The sequence below is a fragment of the Typopeltis vanoorti genome, chromosome 10 (genome assembly GCF_054136105.1).
Source record: "Typopeltis vanoorti isolate ZY-2024b chromosome 10, IOZ_Tvanoo_1.0, whole genome shotgun sequence".
Lineage (NCBI taxonomy): Eukaryota > Metazoa > Arthropoda > Arachnida > Uropygi > Thelyphonidae > Typopeltis > Typopeltis vanoorti.
Genome location: NC_143558.1, coordinates 128,586,151 through 128,605,423, shown reverse-complemented (window position 1 = coordinate 128,605,423; position 19,273 = coordinate 128,586,151). Strand labels below are relative to the sequence as shown.

Sequence of the window (19,273 nt, the reverse complement as noted above, 5' to 3'; positions counted from 1 at the left end):
TAATCCAACCGTGACAGTTGGGTGGAATTTTGAAAGGAAACAGAAAGAACTTCGTTTTACATTCCGAGGGCATTTCTATTGAAATTTCCTTCGTGGTTAACTTCAAAGATTTTTTTAAGAAATTCGAAATTTTTACCGCCTTATGTGATTTTATTCTTCATTTCGATTTGCATTCATACTTTCGCACCATCTTCTCTGTTGCCTTTGAACTATTCGTAAGTAGCTTATTACAAAATTATAGTTATTAAGGAAGTGCCATTTTCTCTATTCCTACCTCGTAATCTTCGAAATTTTCAATCGGTTTCTTTTTCATCAACTTCTGTGTAATTGGCTCGAGGCCAATGCATTCAATTAGTCGTTTATATGCAGAATGCATGAAATCAATGTTGAAGTACTTCGCATTGTCCTTTAGAAAAAGTTTGAATCCTATTTGTGTTCGACTCATCGTATGATTTGTATTTGGCGATGAAATGAAAACGACTTGACACTAATTTTGACTTCGATATTCGAATCCAGATGCTTCGTCTTACGGTCTAAATACACTGTGGTCAATAATGATTATTTGATATTTATTTATTTTTTCCTTCAATTTTTTTCCACTTAGTTTTTGGCCAAGAATTAAAACGACTCTGTGTATTGAAAAGCTTCTCTGATTTGGGAAGCTTTTTGCTATGCACGAACTTGTCAAATTATGTAAAGGTCCGCTATAAATAAGTACAATCGTAGAACAGATGACGAAAGAAGCAACTACAAGGATGTCAGAGGATGTCATTATGAATCCGTTTCGAGCGCATGAATTGCGACGCATTTCTAAACAATTTTACAACTCCGGCAGTTACTGCAAAAAAGAACACACCTCTTCTCATTCCTTCCGTCATTTGTCTTGATTCATTATCCCCTCCTCTTTATTTATCTTTCCTCGGAAAACAGCAAAGTCAGCACAATTTTCAAACCGGCGACAAAAGAAAATCTTCTCCAGTGCAATCTTCGAAAGAAAATTCAAAAGAAAATCTTCTCCACTGCAATCTCCTCTTCATTCATCAGTATAAAGCGCAAGCTGTAAACATCTCTTTCTTCCCATTTAATACTTTGAAACAGGAACATTTTTCACGAGAAAATAGCTTTGCGGCACTAACTAATAACGAAAACAGCCGTTGTGATGATACATCACCTTATATATGTGAAAGACAGGCCAAGATGTTCGATGGTTTGACGATCAAATGATAATCCATCCACCATAAAAGATACAAAGGTTATTCTTACTACCCAGAGGTTCCATGTGACTCAAAGCTCGTCATGGGGAAAAACTTCGAATTCATTTGAGGACAGATAAGTTATTTTAGTGCTGAATTTTTAAATCACGTTATTAATACAGCTGCAAGATGATTACTAAATCTGTATTAGAAGGGTTGTTAGGGTAATTTTTTAAACTGCATCCGCCTTTAAAAGATAAACCGAGGGTACATTGGTACCCTAGGCGATAAAGCTTAAACAATTCAGGTACGCCGCTTTTTTAATCTAAGCATCGGATACACACACGCATGCGCTCTTTCGTGAGCTAGTTACATTTCTAGAATGTGCACCAACAAAGCTGACCGTTGGTTTTATTGATGCCGATGTGAGGAAAGGTATGCATTACAATAATTTATTAATATAATTTGAAGTTAAATGACATCTTTATGAGATGGCGCAATTTTAGCGCCATATTTATTTTTTGCTTTAATCCTAAAATACCCACTTATACTTACCGTGTGTTACTCCAACAGCCATCATCCAACAATAAAAAAAAACACCTGGTGTCACATCATATGGTGAAATTCGCATCGCTTTTCTCAACTGTTTATTAATTTTAGGTCACTTTATTAAATTTTCATATGGAGAGTGGTTGGAAATCACGCCTAATGAGTTTTAACCAAGGAAACCGGCATTACTAAGACAGGAATATTAGTAAGTACTTTATTTTTGTTCAAGCAGTGTTTTATTTTTGATGTAATAGGCCAATTGCTGTGAAGAGAAACAAACATCGCCAGTATATCTGCGCATACGTTCTATCCATTGTGTATACATTCGAATTTTTCAGCATATAACATTTCACTGGTAAATCACGCCTAAACAAAATTGTGATTTTTACATATTTTTTGCTGCCCTTTTCCACACTCCTACGAAGATGAAGCGCCTCCTAGTGTTCAGTATATCCACAAAATCTAATTCACACCATAATTCTCCAGACCATTTAAAAACACACGTGATGGGAGTTCAGAGACATAATGACATCACATTTGCTCAATCGTTCGCTGTGAATGCTATGCACAGAATGCGCGAGTATTCTGTGCACAGGAAATTGTTTCCATTCCGCTGATGCACAGGATCCAGCTGGATCTTCATTCACCTCATAGATCAGAGATGCTTTGATGACTACCAAGAAAAGCTGTCAAAGAATCTGTCCGAGTGAGCATGTAGAAAACTGATCCACGTTTCCGTGCAGTCGATGAAGAGAGTTTTCGCTCTTAGTGTAAACATTTTTTCCCCTTGCATTTCTTTCCTTACCTGAAAGCAGTGATGGTTTTCTTGGCCTGACGAATGTCATTTTCCTTTCATCCACCTAAAGGATGTTTTCACGACGAGCGTGTAGCGTCAGCTGTCATAAGAAGCGTTGAACTCTGGCGTCACGAAATGTGTTCTCATCCCGACGTCGCAAGGGCTGTTATTACATCCTGAATATGAGCCCCGAGCAGCTGTTTGTCACTGCTAAATCACTTCACGATTTCTGCAGATGTCGCCGTCCCATTAACCCCCCCTCACTTTCCCTATAGAACTCCAAGTTATGGTCCATCAGGATGGGGAAACGGAGTCCCACTGCTTGTAATCATCGGTACTAACAACTTTCTTATGCATTGGAAATGTAATGTTGTCATAAAAGCAGTGAGATGCTTGGGGGGGGCGGTTAGAAATAGGAGTTTCGGAATGCATGAACATGAGTAGCAGTTTATTAAGCTTCTTCTCTCGAACCACAAGTACTCCTCACACCCCATTAATCCCACCAGTGTGAATAAAAAATATTTAACACGCAAAGAATCAAAGTTCTTGCAAGTCTTACTTCTCAAGTTTCCGTACCACCTCGTTATTACAGCCGAGTGAGGTGTTGTCATCTTGGGCACGTGCTATGGTTATTTTAGAAATTTAATATCACGTGATCGTGGTGATAAATATTCCTTCTTAATTGGTAACGAGATACACTGGAACAACAGCTTGTGACGTCACCATAATTTTAGACCACTGGGGAATTAGTAAATCCCTTAGATGAATCTCGCAAGAGAAAAAAAAAGTGAAGACCTAACTCGATATTTCACCAACATCTTCCCCCCGCCTCTATAGCGAGATCGATAGAAGGCTAGTGTGAAGAATATGAGGTGAGACGTCAAAAGGTTAAAAATAAATCTCTCTATATTCAGCTCATATATATAATGCTTCCACGTTTTATTGATATATACCGAAATAAAGTGTGCTAGGGCCACTGCGTTAGACATCGGAACATAGATGCAGATAGAGTGCTGTCGACAGCTCACCAGCAAACAGTTACTCCAAGTATTGTAACCCACTAATATGTGAATACAAAAATACTAACATTAGCTGTATCATCCTCTGTGAGTCTATTGCTGAACCATCACGTGCTCACGTATTTGCCTACGGAAAATGAAGAAAATAAAATATAAATAAAGGCCAGGGATACTTACAGGAGCGAGTAGGGCAGAGCTGTCTTTTAAAAAAAAACAACTATACTTTCTTTAATGTTTACGCGGTGGCTTGCATTCATAGTTAAGAATTTATGGAGACACAATGCACGTGTTAAAATAATCATTCGACGTCTGTATGGAGGTCATGATCAGGAATATATACGTATGTATAAGATATAAGCCACATGCCACTGCACTAATCAGAAAAGACCAACACAAACGACACATTAAATATCTCCATTATGGAAAAACAGGCCTATCAGACTGAAAATTGACTGAAAAGACAGCAAGTCCCTACACTGCACCAAAACCTGGTTTGAGAGAAAATTTCAAAGAAGCTTGTGAAATGCTAAAGCCCAATCCAAACCTGAACAAAAAAATGACGGAATAATCATTCCAAGAATGTGGAGGACCCATCTACAACCCTTATAGTAACCGGAACAAGCCCAGAAGAAAATCTCAATAAGAGAGGCCTTTAGAAATGTTTATTGTAGGTCGGTTTTTATTTTTTTTTAATATTTAATTTTTTTCCCACTAGAGGTCAGGCTAGATAAAAGATTAATAAGCAGCTTGGATTCATTTTACCATTGTAAAGTGCAGTGGCATGTAGCTTATATCTTACACATATGTATTTTCCTGATGATGACATCAATATAGAAGCCGAAACGTCGTATGTATTAATTTTCTAATATTAAGTAATTATTTTAACACGTGTGTTGTGTCTCCATAAATTTTTAACTATGAAAAATAACCATAGTTGAATTCTTACTTTTTTGTGGTATTTTTTTTTTAAGTTGCTTGGCCATAGGGCCATAAAATCTTGACGCATAATTATAGTGTAGTGTGTTTCATCGGTATGGGTATACGGATGCGACCTAAAAATTTCGGACTAGGAGAAAACAAACCGTCGGTTACCCAGGGATAAGTATCTTATAGATTGTTGTTCTATTTGTTCTGTACAAAGTCCTGTGCGATTTATACATCGAGATCGGTGCTTTTGTCATTGTAAGTCAAACTTTGAGATTGCATTTGAAGGCAACAGTTACTTTACATTAAGAATAAATTTCATTTTATATTTAATACATTTACAAAGTTAGCTGGGCAACCAAAAAACCCAATGTGGTATGACTATTAGTTTAGCCGTATTTCAGGATAAAGGAAAGCCTTTACAGGGACTTTTTACAAACAACACGGTGAATAGTTTCAAGAAAAAACATTCAGTACTAATAAAAATTGTTTGTAAACGACGACGTATTTGAATAGTATTCAAGCGATAGTAAAAGTGTTAGTGCACACAATGTGGCAGTTAAGTCGTAACAAAATGCATTTAAAATTGGGTAGAAAAAATTATAAATGCATATGCCGACTAAAAACAAACATTTCTTTCTAGATACGTGAAAAGAATTAAAAATTATTCTTTCATTTCTTTAGTAGAAACAGATCCATCTACATCATTAGAAATTTGAGTAGTTAAAGTGTATCTTGGTGATTTTTCTTCTTTCGTTTGAAGTTCTTAATTGGATTCACCTTCGCAAACATGAAGAAAGAAGTAATTTTAATGAAGAATGACTGATGAAATTATAATCTACGTATGTAATTCTGTCCGAAGTTCTCATAAATTTAATTAACAAAAGCAATTAAGATTTCGTTTCAAGATTAACCGGCGTTATAAATAAACATTACTTGTAAAGTTCCGCAAGTTCATGATTTTTTTTATTATAGTAATCAAACATAATGAGTGATACAAATTTCCAACTTGATTTTCTCTTTTGTGTGTTTTTTATTTAAAAAAAATTGAATAGTAGACCAGCGCATACTTTCTTCCTGTATTTTTTGCAAAGAAAGTCCACTGATAATTTTCCTCCGGTAAATGAAAACAGTGTTGTAAAACCTGTGCTGATTTTCCACGAATATATTCTGAATTCAAAGGGCAATTTTTCCTATTTTCTAGTAGCATGCTGAAATCAAAGGGTTATTTTTTCCCCTTTTTTCAGCAGTATTCGGAAATCAAAGGGCTATTTTTTATCCCTTTTTTCAGCAGCATTCGGAAATCAAAGGGCTATTTTTCCTATTTTCCATCAGCATTCTGAAATCAAAGGGTTATTTTCCCCCCTTTTTTCAGCAGCATTCGGGAAGGGCTATTTTTCTCCCTTTTTCGGCAGAATTCTGCAATCAAAGGAGAAGCCAGCATTGGTTTTCTTCTTGTGATTATGTAGCAAATCCATCTACGCATTTGCAACACTTCAAAACTTAATGGATGTTTCCATTTCGTTCGAAATAATCCATTAAGACATCTCTGAACGTCTTAGATGGATTAAATGCTAAATTTAAAACCATTGTTTGTCCAAACAATGGTTTTAAATCTCGCGTGGAAAACTTCTAGTCAGCAGTTTCGAATAAACAGGTCTAAGTAGCGCACTTTAAATTGAAAGCCTTTCTTATTTCCTCTTGTTGTTTGGCAGCAGAATGGAGTTACGAATTTGTTCCCGAGTGTTTCGTGCTGATAAATCTAACCTTCGGACTTCACCAGAGGGAAATATTCCTAAGAAGAAGTGAAAGGAGATTAAATTCTATACGCGAAGAACAGTTTGTGATTTTTAAAAAATCTGATTAATTATTTCACTACGAGATGCTGCGAACCTCATTAATTTTTAATGGAAAACTCTTTCCACCAGTGAAGTAATAAAGTAGAAATATCTAAGTGGTTAAGGAAAGGAAACTGATCGTGGCTCTAAGACGTCGGAGTGGGGAGGAGGAGAAGAGACGTGGGATTTCCCATCGGTCTTTGCATTCCATTTTGCACAGGTGGCTCCAAAAGTTCTTTTTGTGTTTTAAATGTCGAATCCCAAGATGCCCGATGATTCGCGCGTATTGGAAGAGATCGCTTTTAATTTTAAGCAAGAGAAAAGCAAACAACTTTTCATTTTCGGGGTAAATGCTCTTAAATATTCGAATTACGCACGGGAGAAAAATGATATTTTTGACCGTTAAGGACGCTTCCGGCTCTACACACGCACACACACACACACACACAGAGGGGGAGAGAGAGAGAAAGAGACAGCAGCAATGTGCATGTTCCTCGGGGTGCTGTGCTGAAGTAGGATGTTGTGTACAAATATTGTTTGAAAATATTCAATAACTATTGCATTTTTATTATTGTATCAACTAAATTGAACTTCTAATTAAATAACTGAATTAAAATTTAAAGTAAAACTTAAAGATTGGCTTTTCCTTTACAGGTAACCCTCGTATAAAACGGTACTTATACAATGCGGTCTTCCGATTGTAGTAACCCTTTATCTTTTCATATATTTTTCACCACGCGACTTAAAAATCAAATTTTATTTTCGTTAAATCTGACGGTATCGCGCATGTAGTTATAAGTAGCGACTTTATATTAGGGGAAATACCCTTTAGCACGCAGCACGTCAATTGTTTGCCGTATAAAGTGTTTATTGTTGAAAATTGTCTTCGTTTTCTGCCAGGAAAGCGCATTAAAAATCATAAGTGTGTTAATCTCGAGCTGAGCACTTTAGTTTCGGGTGAGTTACATACAACATGTAATAAATTTTTATGTAAAAAAATTATTTTTATTGTAATAGCCGCTTAGCGGGAGTTTGCGTTATGGTTGAAAACGAAATTAGAATTAAATAAAATAAAGAAAGAAAAAAGATGTAAATGAGAAGGAACTGGTACAGTTCATAGATGACGTCGAACCAAATGGCGGGGAAAGTTCTGCCGAAGATTCTGATTGTGATGAATCCGTTAAAGAATTCAGTTTAAAGAAATTAGCAGAAGGATTGGACTTGTGGGAAGAAAGTTAGGAAGTTATTATATGGATAATAATCCCTCAATGGGGCGCTCCGGAAAATTCACGAGACAAGTGGATATTTGTTTAGCTCCGTATTATGAATTTAATAAAAAAAAATTGCAGCGTAGTGGTAAGCAAGGTCTTATTACTGACTTCTTGATAAATAAACCAGCCGAAGTATGCAATGAAAATTATACCAATGATGTCCAAGAGATTTCAAGTGATGACGACGTCCGCCACTCGTAAATAAAGAATGTCTACGAAATGTTCGTTTTGAAGACTGATGACGATTAAAATATGCACTTTATTTTATTTTGCCTAAAATATTTATGCATTATGGGCAATGAAGTTTACGTACAATTTTTGTATTTTTATAATTTTATACTATGTATTTGTTTCATAGGTTATGTTTTCTTAACTTACATGAATTACCTGAAATAAATAAAAAAATGTTTTGTTGGATATGTCATTGTTTATATAATCTATATGATCTGAGTCTCGCATAACGTGATTTATATAACGCAGCATTTCTGTGGAACCTAGCGTCCGCGTAATACGAGGGTTACCTGTATTTAGAAATTATTCGAAAAATTCGCGATCCGTTTGAGCCCAGTGATTTCTCTACACACGGGCGAGTAGCTGTTCGTTCCCCATTCCTAATCACCACGCAGTTATGCATATGAATATGCTCCAACAATATATTTTCTATTAAATCCGAAGTAAATTTTATTGAGAAACTATTTAAAAAATCGTTTCCAGTTGTTTAAAACTAAAGCAATACGCAGATATTGCGTATGATTCAGTTTTCACTATAAGTTAAAAAAAAAAAAAAAGGGAATAAATGCGTTCTCCTTTTTTAACTCGAATTTCGTTTTTATTATTATGAGAATATCCTTGCTGTTGCATCCACTACTGATGAAAAATCTCGTTAGGGCACTCTAATGGATGCCGATTGCAATTAGTACAAGAAATTTCTCAACACAATACACCACTTTCATTTGTGTGTATGCCTAAGATGTTATTTAGAATTACAGTCTCAGGCAACTAATAAGGCAGTTAAAATATAACTCAGTTAAGATATTACTAAAATTAAGGGGATATTAAATCCCACATAGTTTTAAAACCGAATAAGAAACTCAAAGATAGGAATCAGAGAGTTTCTTGCCGAATATAGTAAACTATAAAGTATCGGCGAACACTAATTTAAGTAATGTTTTCATTGCCGAAATGAAGCTTATTAGCTCTTTATACTTAAGTAACTTAATGGTTGCACCTGTTTGGAAAACTCGTTCGCAGAGTACATAAGTTCTTTTCGCTATACACTTTGGTATTAGGTCTAGCTACTCACTGATGAAGCCTCAAAAAAGGCTGAAACCGGTCTGGGTAGTGACCTCCCTCCATAATGTAATAACAGCATACATTTCCTAGGAAATGTGTTTTTACATTATGGAAAATAAGAATAGCGATCTGAACTTCTTCCTCCACCTTTGCAACGAGTTTCCCGGTATTGTACTACGTACTAGGATCACTTGCATTGGCTAACGCCAGTGTTCGCCGATACTTTATAGTTTACTATATTCGGCAAGAAACTCTCTGATTCCTATCTTTGAGTTTCTTATTCGGTTTTAAAACTATGTGGGATTTAATATCCCCCTTAATTTAAGTAATGTTTTCATTGCCGAAATGAAGCTTATTAGCTCTTTATACTTAAGTAATCAGTTAAGATATATTGTGTATCTTAACTGAGTGTTTACTTCTGGCCACTTTACCTGTTATACAGATCGAAGTTGACGTGAAACACGTTCATGATTCCCATGGCAACAAACATGCACTGAATACTGAAAGACACGGTCAAACTTTTGGTTGTTTGGTAGAAATAGCTAATTGCAAGTAATTATGTACATAAGTAGCAAAGTAATTAATTACTTTGTTAACGCAATGCTTCGAAGAAATAGATACTAAAATCAAGATTGAAACAGGAGACTGACGATGGCATTCTTGCAACAGCTGTTCCTTTTTTCTTTCCCCTTGACATAATTGCTTATTAGGGCCCTAATTGTAAGCTTAAGTTCTGGCTAATAGCAACACGCTTCCTCTTTCTCTCGTTTGAATGATACCTTGATGGCATATTCCTGAAATAGACTGGACGAATATCTCGTTTCCTGCTTTCAAAACCCTCACTTATTTTTCTCTAACTATTGGTCAATTTCAAGTGCCTGATAGTTGCGAGTTGCTGATAAACTTCAGTGTTGATTTTAAAATTGATCTTACTGTCAAACTGATACTAAATTAAATGAAGTAGAAAAATCAAAGCAACTCTCTTTGGATCGTAAAAACACATACGAAAATAAAACCCTGCACTTTCAGTTGAATGCCGCTATGAAATTAGATCGAACTTCGTTTTTTTTTAAACTTTTTCTACGTGAAAGTTATAATACTCGGAGAAATCTCAAGTTAATGAAGAAATTCCAGCTGCTTAATATTCTGCAAGAGATAACCGCATCGACCACAGCCCTAAATTTTCCTTTTATGTTTGTTTAATGTATCGCAACATCATTAAAGAACATTATCCTAATGATTTCTTACGGTTTTGACTCTCATTCACTGCTGCTAGTTTAGAGTATGACGGAGCAAGAAGGGTTTAATATGTCCAGTGCCGCGATAGCTACTCAAATCTCAATAGTCGTCCCTATTAATGGGACTCAAAGTGGTTAAGCTTGAAACTACTCTTCCGATTCGTATAGACTAAGTCACATGCAACTTTTTTTTTCCTTTCATTTTATTTTTTCATGAATTATGTATCACACGGTTTCGTCTTACAGATGGAAGATATTTGAACATTTATTTGAACAAAAAATCGTTAATTATTATTGTTTTTTTTAAAGCAATTCCATTTTGTTTATAGTAAAATATGAAATTCGATTCCCTGAAAAATTATAAACTAAATTAATAAGCGTATTGCCTTTATTTATCGTATTTTTTAAAAATTATATTTGACACCTTATATCATCGAGTTTACTAAAATTATATTAAAGAGACTGAGGTTTAGTATAAGGTTTTGTCTTTCGGTAAGACCTCTTACAATAATGATGTCTCGGTGATTAATAAGGTTTCGTCTTACAGATGGAAGATATTTGAACAAAAAATTGTTAATTATTACTGTTTTTTTAAAGCGATTCCATTTTGTTTACAGTAAAATATGAAATTCGATTCACTGAAAAATTGTAAACTAAATTAATAAGCTAATTGCCTTTATTTATCGTATCTTTTAAAATTTATATTTGACACCTTATATTATCGAGTTTACTATAATTATATTAAACAGCCTGAGACTGACAATGACGAAATTAAAATTACTGGAAGTTATATTTCCGTTTTTTTTGAAAAACTGGACACGATTTTTCTATGCACAGGTAGCAAATCTTCTATAAAATAACTGAACTATAATATTTTATTTGTAAGTTAGAGTCGCATAGAATGCTACTCCATTCCTAATTCTATTCAAAGTTAGAGGTGCATTTTAATATTTCACCAACGCGTACAAAAGCAAATGCAATCATTCCACCATAGACTTCCATTTAATATATAATTTTATTTCAAACTTTTTTTTTTTTTTTTTGTCTATACCAGAACATAAGTTACTACACTCCTTCGTAACCTAAAAGAAAATGCTTCATTTAAGACTGCAAAATTGAAATTTTGAATTTTTTTTGTTCTTTCCAGGCATTAAATTTTCGTTTGTTTTATGGACTCGGAACGTTTAATACAAAACTGTATGGAGCTTATTTAATATTTATTATGCTCCAAATGACGTCGTGCATTCAGGAGAGCTAGTAATTTGGGAGATGTTTTGCGAAATGCATGCCGTACATTTTTGAAGACCATTTACTTACTGAGCTTCGGCAACAACAAAATGAAGATCGCTGTGTTCAAAGGAATATGAAAAATGAGAATCTTGCATTAACATGAAAATGTTTTCAGCGCAATTACCGGGCAAGATACAAGCTTTATGACAGATTCCTTCGGCAACTACCAAATTACAGCGAGGAAAGAGATTTTTCTCAACTTTGTCAAGGTAAACAGCTTGTGTAGAATATTCTTTGAAAATCTTATTCTTTTCTATAATAACTACAGCGGTATGGATGGATTATAATCTTGTAGAATGAGATCATGTATGGCAATGTCTTCGCTACTAACGTCATTTACTTCTTTTAGCCTCAAGATAATTTAAAATACTAAAGAATTGCAAAAGTTTACTCTCTTTGTTCATTTGCGAGAGATGAAGATGATTAATGTTTTAAATTAGGTAAGATTGTGAATAAAAATTAATATTTACTTTTAGAAACTTACTTTGATATGCAGAGCTATCTGTCCCTGATTAACTATGATTATTATGATGATCGCAATGACTAAGATGCACCCTTGATAGGTCATGGTATAACGAAATACGGGGTGGCCATAAAATAACTTTCCCTCTTTGGAGGCATCTGTATCTAAAACCAATAAACGGAATGAGACCAAATTTTATATTGAGACTTTTGAAGGCTTGGGGAGGTGATTTCCGCGGGAAAAAAAGATTTAGTATACCAGAAGTCGCCGATAGGGGAAATTTTGGCGCTGGCGGAGCCGAAAACAAGTGGATAATTACATTAAAGGCAGGTGAAATGGAATACTAACATTTCCACGGTGTAAGCGACAGTTTAAACCGTCTTGAACATCCAATCCGACTCCTTAGGCTCATCTGTAGAGCATGTCGCACACCGGATGCAATTTGTTGTACACAAGAAAGGTCAGCACATTGAAAATCGTGTATGTGGTCCAGGGGACCCTGATGCTGATGAATAAAACATTTCCTGTGAGTTCAATCACTGCGTCTCTCGTAAGTTGTTGTTTTAGTTTAATTATTATTATTATTATTGTAACGCCCCACATATCCAGCTGGAATGAGTGACGAGGCTGTCTCTTACACCGTCGAAAATGCTATTATTCCATTTTATCTGCCTTTAATGTAATTATCCGCTTGTTTTCGGCTCTGCCAGCGCCAAAATTTCCTCTATCAGCGACTTTTGGATTAAATCTTTTTTTCGCGGAAATCACCTCCCCATGCCTTCAAAAGTCTTAATATAACATTAGTCTCATTCCGTGTATTGGTTTTAGCTACAGATGCCTCCAAAGAGGGGAAGTTAATTTTTGGCCACTCTATATTTTTATTCCTTTTCTTTTGAAAGCATGTTAAATGTAATACACAAGATACCACCCAAATTTTCGCGAAATCTGAATAGCCATCTGTATAAACAAAACATTGTCTAAACTGAAAAACAATGGCGTTAATTGTTGTAATACTTACGCAACAATAATGAAATATACAGTTGAGTTTAGCAAATAAACTGTAACAATGGACTAATACAACCATGGGAGAGGAACTAAAGCTTAAATATGCACAAACAGTTTGTAAACATGACGTCTAATATCCTATCAGCGCCAAATGGCAAATAAAAAGGGGGGGGAGAAATTAAACGACCTGATGGCCTCTAAATATAATGAGCAAAAACCGAATCTCAGAGTTGTCACATCATAACGAAACTATGAGCTGGAATATGAAGGATCGAAATAATGGAAATAAAATAGTCTTAAAAATATAATTGCTTTTCTGCTAAAAGATGGCGTTCGATTTGCATTCCAAGTTTTTCTTTTGTATTATATATTTGTGTGGACCTAGTGGCAACAACTTCTGATAAAATTAGTCAGTTGTTGCTTGAAAGGGTCTCCAGGAGATTTCTTTACTGTTATCCAGCGATATCGTCTTCTTTCAAGGGATAACTCCACTCCTGTTTCTGGACATTGACAGCTTATATTAGTGTGTGTTTCTCACGTAGCACAAAAACAGTTAAATAAATAAAAAAACACATACTGAGTGCTTGTCACTGGCCGTAAGTGTATTCACTGGAAGAGGCAAGTCTCATCCGCATTGTAAATTTGTTCTAAACGTAGTCGTTCGTCTTTTACTAGGTCTGGAAAAATAAAAATTCCAGACAGAGCTTTGTTGGCATACAAAGCAGCAGCTGGAAAGTACTGCTGTCATGCTGGGAGTTGAAGTTTCGTAGTTAACCAACTGTAAACTGACGAAGCTGAGAGAGATTTTTAGTTCTAGATATACGAATAGATCCGCTTTCGTATTTCTTCGAAGCGCTCCTAAAGAAAGTGATGTAGGTCAGCTGATTTAACTTTTTCTCACTCCTATTTGGTCACAAAACTTTCACAGTTTTATTATGGCATCTTTTTTTACTGATGAGCATATTGCCCGGATAACAATACTCAAACCTCATCGCGCCTGTGCAAAGCCAACCAATCAGTCTTCATTTATTTTAACAATGAAAGACAACTTTAACAATACAACTCGAATTACTTATCACATTTTAATCACGTCATCTTTCTCATTGTTGAAAAGCGGTGTTTGTAATTTACCCATAGGCACGTGATCTACAGCAAATTATAAATATTCAGGATGAAAATTACACCCTTTTAATTTACGAAAGCAAGTACAAGAGAGTGTAGACAATGAAAATGGGAGAAAACTTATGAAGCAACAGTCCGTTGCTACACGAAACAGACAATTAATTATCCTCAAAGCTTGCATCACATAAACACACGACAGAACACTTGTTAAAGCTTGTAAGTCATCCGTATTCGATCGCTTCGGAGAACGTCTCTTCTAGATGACTGTTTCGGGTTAGGAACAACATACAGATGACAAATGATAGAAGCATGGACATTAGTCTCCGTGGATATCGCAACGTCTGCTAACTAACAGACGGCGGCTACGCAGACTGAGCTAGCAAAGGCACTCAAGTGCATCAATGGAAATATTAGCCTCCGTTTCCATTGTTCTCGAGTTCGTCTTAGAGTTCACAGAAGATAAAAAATAAATTCGCCTTTGATTAGAAAATGAAATTTATAGCATGAAGATTATTGAAAAGGTCGCAATATATGCAATGAAGGGCTGTTTAAATGTAGGCAAATTTATTTCACGTTTAAAACCTGTTGGATAATATAGAGGTTTGAAAATTACAGCACGCGTCCTCCTACATAAAACATACCGAGGCTTAGGATTATGGTGATAAATAGGACTGCATGCGAGGAGGATCTACCAGTTAGATTTGCCAACAATATCGTACTATCGGTCTAATTCGTGGGAAAGAATATTTCAATATGAATGGAGAGGATGAGAATATAAAACAAAATAGCGTGAACATCAGAGATGACACTAAGAATGAAATAGCCAGGAGTGGAGAATGATGAAGTGTAGCAAATATGAAATTTAAAATATTTCATGACGGATTCGAATCCCGCCGTGGCATGGATGTTTGCAATTGTCTATGAAAATACTAGTGGTGGTGGGCGATAGATGGCGTTGGTGTAGATGATGTAGTTGGTGGGGACAGTTGTGGAGTAGGTGTCTTCCCTCGATGAGTCTTTGAACTCCCTGGAGATGTTATGTAATAATAATAAGCTGGCGCGAGCTTTCATAGCATGTTGCCTTTCTCTGAGTCAGTCAAATGGTTAAAAAAAAAAAAAAAACTGGGTTATGAAGCTACCCCCCCCACACACACACATATCGCTTATTAAAAACAGTATTCTTCTAGTTACGGCTTGATAAATCCAGTTAAAAAATAACATGAAGACCGTCCGTGTTTTGAGAAATATTCGGTCATATGTTCTGAAAATTGAACACACTCTGATATCGCGAAACACTATCCATAAATCAATGCATCGTAATGCTTAGCATCCTTTTTAATATTTTAAAAATCAGCACAGAGCAACTATCTTTAATAGGATAACATATTTATGACCATCTAAGTGAATGAACAAAATCAGGAACTTAAATAATAATCTTGCGTGATTGGAAAGAGGACTAGAATAACATGCACGCCAATAAAACAACAGAGCTTCCATAGCTCAGTTAGTATAGACGAAACCCTTTGGTAGGAAAGACCAGCTCAATTCCAGTCAGTGACGCGAGGAACTTTTATGTGGTCACTTTCGACTAAAGATGAGTTAACCGGTATGATGCGGGAGTAGTGGGTTTTATAGCCGGAAACTTGGTTTTTTGTGCCCTAGAACAGGAAGACCGCACACGTAAGTTTTCAGGGGGTGGGAAAGAACTTCAGTAACATCAATGCGAATTGATACTTTAATATTTATAATGCTATTTATATAATGATTCTCATCTTGTCTTTAGATATCAAACACACTAATATATGTCACAAAAATACCAAACAACTCGTGACGATTTACAGTTTTGTAAATCGCCACCTTTCGGGGTCAAAGTCAAAACTCCGGTAGTCACTAAATGACGTTAAGTGGAATCTTTGTACCGTCATGAATAAGTAATGAGCACGTAGGAATCAGTAGGTTCAAAACCTGCGAAGGTATGGATGGCAGTCATCCGCGGGGTGGCTAATAAGAATCGATGAACCCTTCTTGTAACGAGACGTTCACTGCTCTCTGGCAGTCACGAGAAGAAAGGGATAACAAATGTATCGCTACATATTATCGGATATCAATAGCGGCCTTAGGTATTCCAACCACGGCATACCTTATCTGGGTCCCGTATCATCTCACAGTTTTATTTGTAATGAAGAGGCGTCTGATAGATAGCGCTAATTACCCACGCGCGTTAACGACTGCCAATGCCATCGACTATTTATTTGCGCGTGGAACAAGCTCGAACATTTGTAAAACGTTATTGTAAAACGGTTAGCCGGATCTAGTAGTCAAAGAAGAGACATGGGCTCCGTAATTGCCACACCGATGCCTGTTCGATAGCTCTGGGGAGAGCGAACTATTTTTGCACGAGCTATAATTAATATCCTTTCTGTAGAATTCGTGTACATCCACGGATTCATTTGAAGTACATTAAAGGAAATGGGATTTTTAGAAAAATGTTCGCACTTTAAATAACTCTACATTAAATATTTGACGAGTTAAATCATTTTCAACAGCTTAAATTTTATTTACCTAAATTAAAACTATCATACGTATATTAAATCTGAGCTAAAATGTGTTATGATTGTTGAAACTTGGTTCGTATGAGGCTGTGTGACGTCATACAACAATATTCACGTGTTATCAATGGAATTTATTTTCTTTTTCTTGGATTTAACGTAATAATTAATTACATTGATATTTTACATTGATTGAGGAAGCGGGAGGTGGCCTGAAATTTAGAAACGGCTATTCCACTGACAGTTTTAATTCTCGTGTGTGTGTTCCTGCTTTCTCAGAAATTATCTGTTTTTCTAATTATAGGATTTTTTTTTCTTATAATATACTAGAAAGGCAATATCAGGATTTCATCATCTAGCGTGTCAAAGCTATATTTAAAGTTCATCATAGTGACACCTCGGGATTTCCACGGGATACCGTGCGCGTCCCCTAGGTGGCGGATGGGGGAAAACCCTGACTACTATCCGTTGGATATCAGGGCAGCTCTGAATATATTGAATAAAGAGCCGTGGACCAGTGGTTTTGGGACTGGCGATCCCATGTGAAAATATTGCCATTCACCAACCCGCACTTGGCCAGCGTGGTGAATTAATCGCCTAATCTTCTAAGATGAATCCGACAGAAATAAAATTGCCCTCATTCCCCGGAGGCCGGATTGTTACTACCTATGGCAGCAGGCAGAGCGTGCTTAGAATTCCCGGGTAACTAGATCATGCTGCCATTGGAAACTAGAGCTTGAAACATTAAACTGTAGGACTCTGAGCAGTGAAGCACGGTTAACTGAACTAACTGAACAGCTAAAGCGACTAAATTGGACATTCTTGGACTGTGCAAAGTCAGACGTAATGGTGAAGAAATTCTTAAATTAAAAAATGGAGACATAATATTATAGAGGTCAAGATAAAGAATGAATCAGTGGAGTTGGATTCTTGATCAACAAAAAAATGAAGAACAACATAATAGAATTTGACAGTGTATCCGATCGAATAGCAAGTATTGTTGTTCAAATCTCGAAAAGATACACTCTTAAGATCGTCCAAGTCTATGCACCAACAATAAGTCATACTGACGAAGAAATTGAAGCCTTCTATTGTGATGTATCCCACGTCTACAATAAAGGAAAACATAATTTCAGAATTGTAATGGGAGACTTTAATGCTCGAATTGGTATTCAACATTCCGATGAAAGCTCAATGGGAAATTTTGGATATGGCATAAGAGATGACAGACGGGCAAGGTTAATAGAATTTGCAGAAAAAGAAAACCTGTACATCATGAATTCCTTCTTCAAGAAAAAACACATAGAAAGCGGACATGGAAAAACTAGTGAAATTGACTTTATCCTCAGCAATAAGAAAAACATCTTTCAAGAATGCTCTGTTATAAACACCTTCAACTTGGAAGTGACCATCGTATGGTAAGCAGTAAGATTCTAATAAACTGCCAAAAAGAAAGAAGAAAAATGTTTCAGAGATCAAAGCAAAACACAGATGTACACAAACTCAACATTAAAAAAGATATATTCCAACATGAACTAAACAATAGATTTAAACATCTTATTATAGATGATAATGCTGATCTATCAGAAAGTAATGATATTATTATCCAAAACCTTTTACAATGCTCACTTGAAATAGCTGGTACCACAGAAGAGAAACAAGACAAAATCTCTGAAGAAACAAAACAGCTTATGAAGAAACGAAGAGAAATGAAACAATCAATTAACATACAGAATGAAATTGAATACACGGACTTGTGCAAAACAATCATAAAACGTATCACAGAAGAAATAATAAAATTCAGTTGTAAATTCACATAACAGATAATTGAAAACAAATGTAGTCTCAAAAAAGCCAAACAGATGGGTCAAACTATAAGACGGGCCCATCACCAGGGATAGATATGCAATAGCAAAAAAGAATTGAATAATTCTACTCAATATTATACCAAGATGATGAATTAAATCAAGAAGAAGACAACTACAACATAGCTGAAGTGCCACAGATTCTACCAGAAGAAGTTATGCGGAGCATCCAAAGCTTCCAAAATGGGAAAGCTGCAGGTGAGGATAGAATTATAGCTGAACTTCTAAAAACAGGTGGAGAAATAATCTACGAACTCTTAGCAAAACTATTTACTTTATGCCTGAAGAAAAATAATGTACGAACAACATGGAAGGCTACCTTAATTCTGATGCATAAAAAAAGGTGAGATAGAAGACTTGACAAACTACCAACCTATCAGTCTACTATCAGCGGTCTACAAAGTGTTTACAAAAGTCTTAGCTAATAGACTTTGTGCGACTCTGGACCTAGCACAACCAAAAGAACAGGCAGGCTTTCGAAGGGACTTTGGTACAATGGACCATATTCAAGTTGTACAGCAGATTATTGAACGGTGTAATGAATATCAATTATCGCTGTGAACATCCATATCACTTGGTTTTATTGACTATGAGAAAGCCTTTGATTCACTTAAAACTTGTGTAATACTTAAAGCATTACGAAACCAACAAGTGGAGGAGCCTTACATCAGAACCATCAAATCAGCATACACCAATGCCACAGCAGCAATTCAATTCAATGGAAACATCTCTACTGCGGGAATACAAAAAGGTATAAGACAGGGTGACACAATATCTCCAAAATTATTCACAGCGTGCCTAAAAGAAATATTCAAACTTCTTGACTGGGAAGGGAAAGGTCTGAAGGTAAATGGAAGA

At 35.8% G+C, this 19,273-nt stretch overlaps 2 protein-coding genes across 5 annotated transcripts in view; one reads left to right on the top strand and one right to left on the bottom strand.

Moving 5' to 3' along the window:
* The window catches only part of LOC150102783 (tubby-related protein 3-like), a 514,140-nt gene that overhangs the window by 259,670 nt on the left and 235,197 nt on the right, over positions 1-19,273 (top strand). Inside the window, exon 1 of one of the 3 annotated variants that reach the window (XM_090398900.1) lies at positions 11,799-11,851. The exons of the other annotated variants lie outside the window; for them this stretch is intronic. The gene's annotated coding sequence lies outside the window, so the exon portion shown is untranslated. Of the gene's footprint in view, positions 1-11,798; positions 11,852-19,273 lie in introns of those variants that run through there. 3 annotated transcript variants of the gene reach the window in all.
* Positions 1-19,273, bottom strand: part of LOC150102784 (protein king tubby 1-like) — a 393,182-nt gene that overhangs the window by 229,869 nt on the left and 144,040 nt on the right. The window lies entirely within an intron of this gene.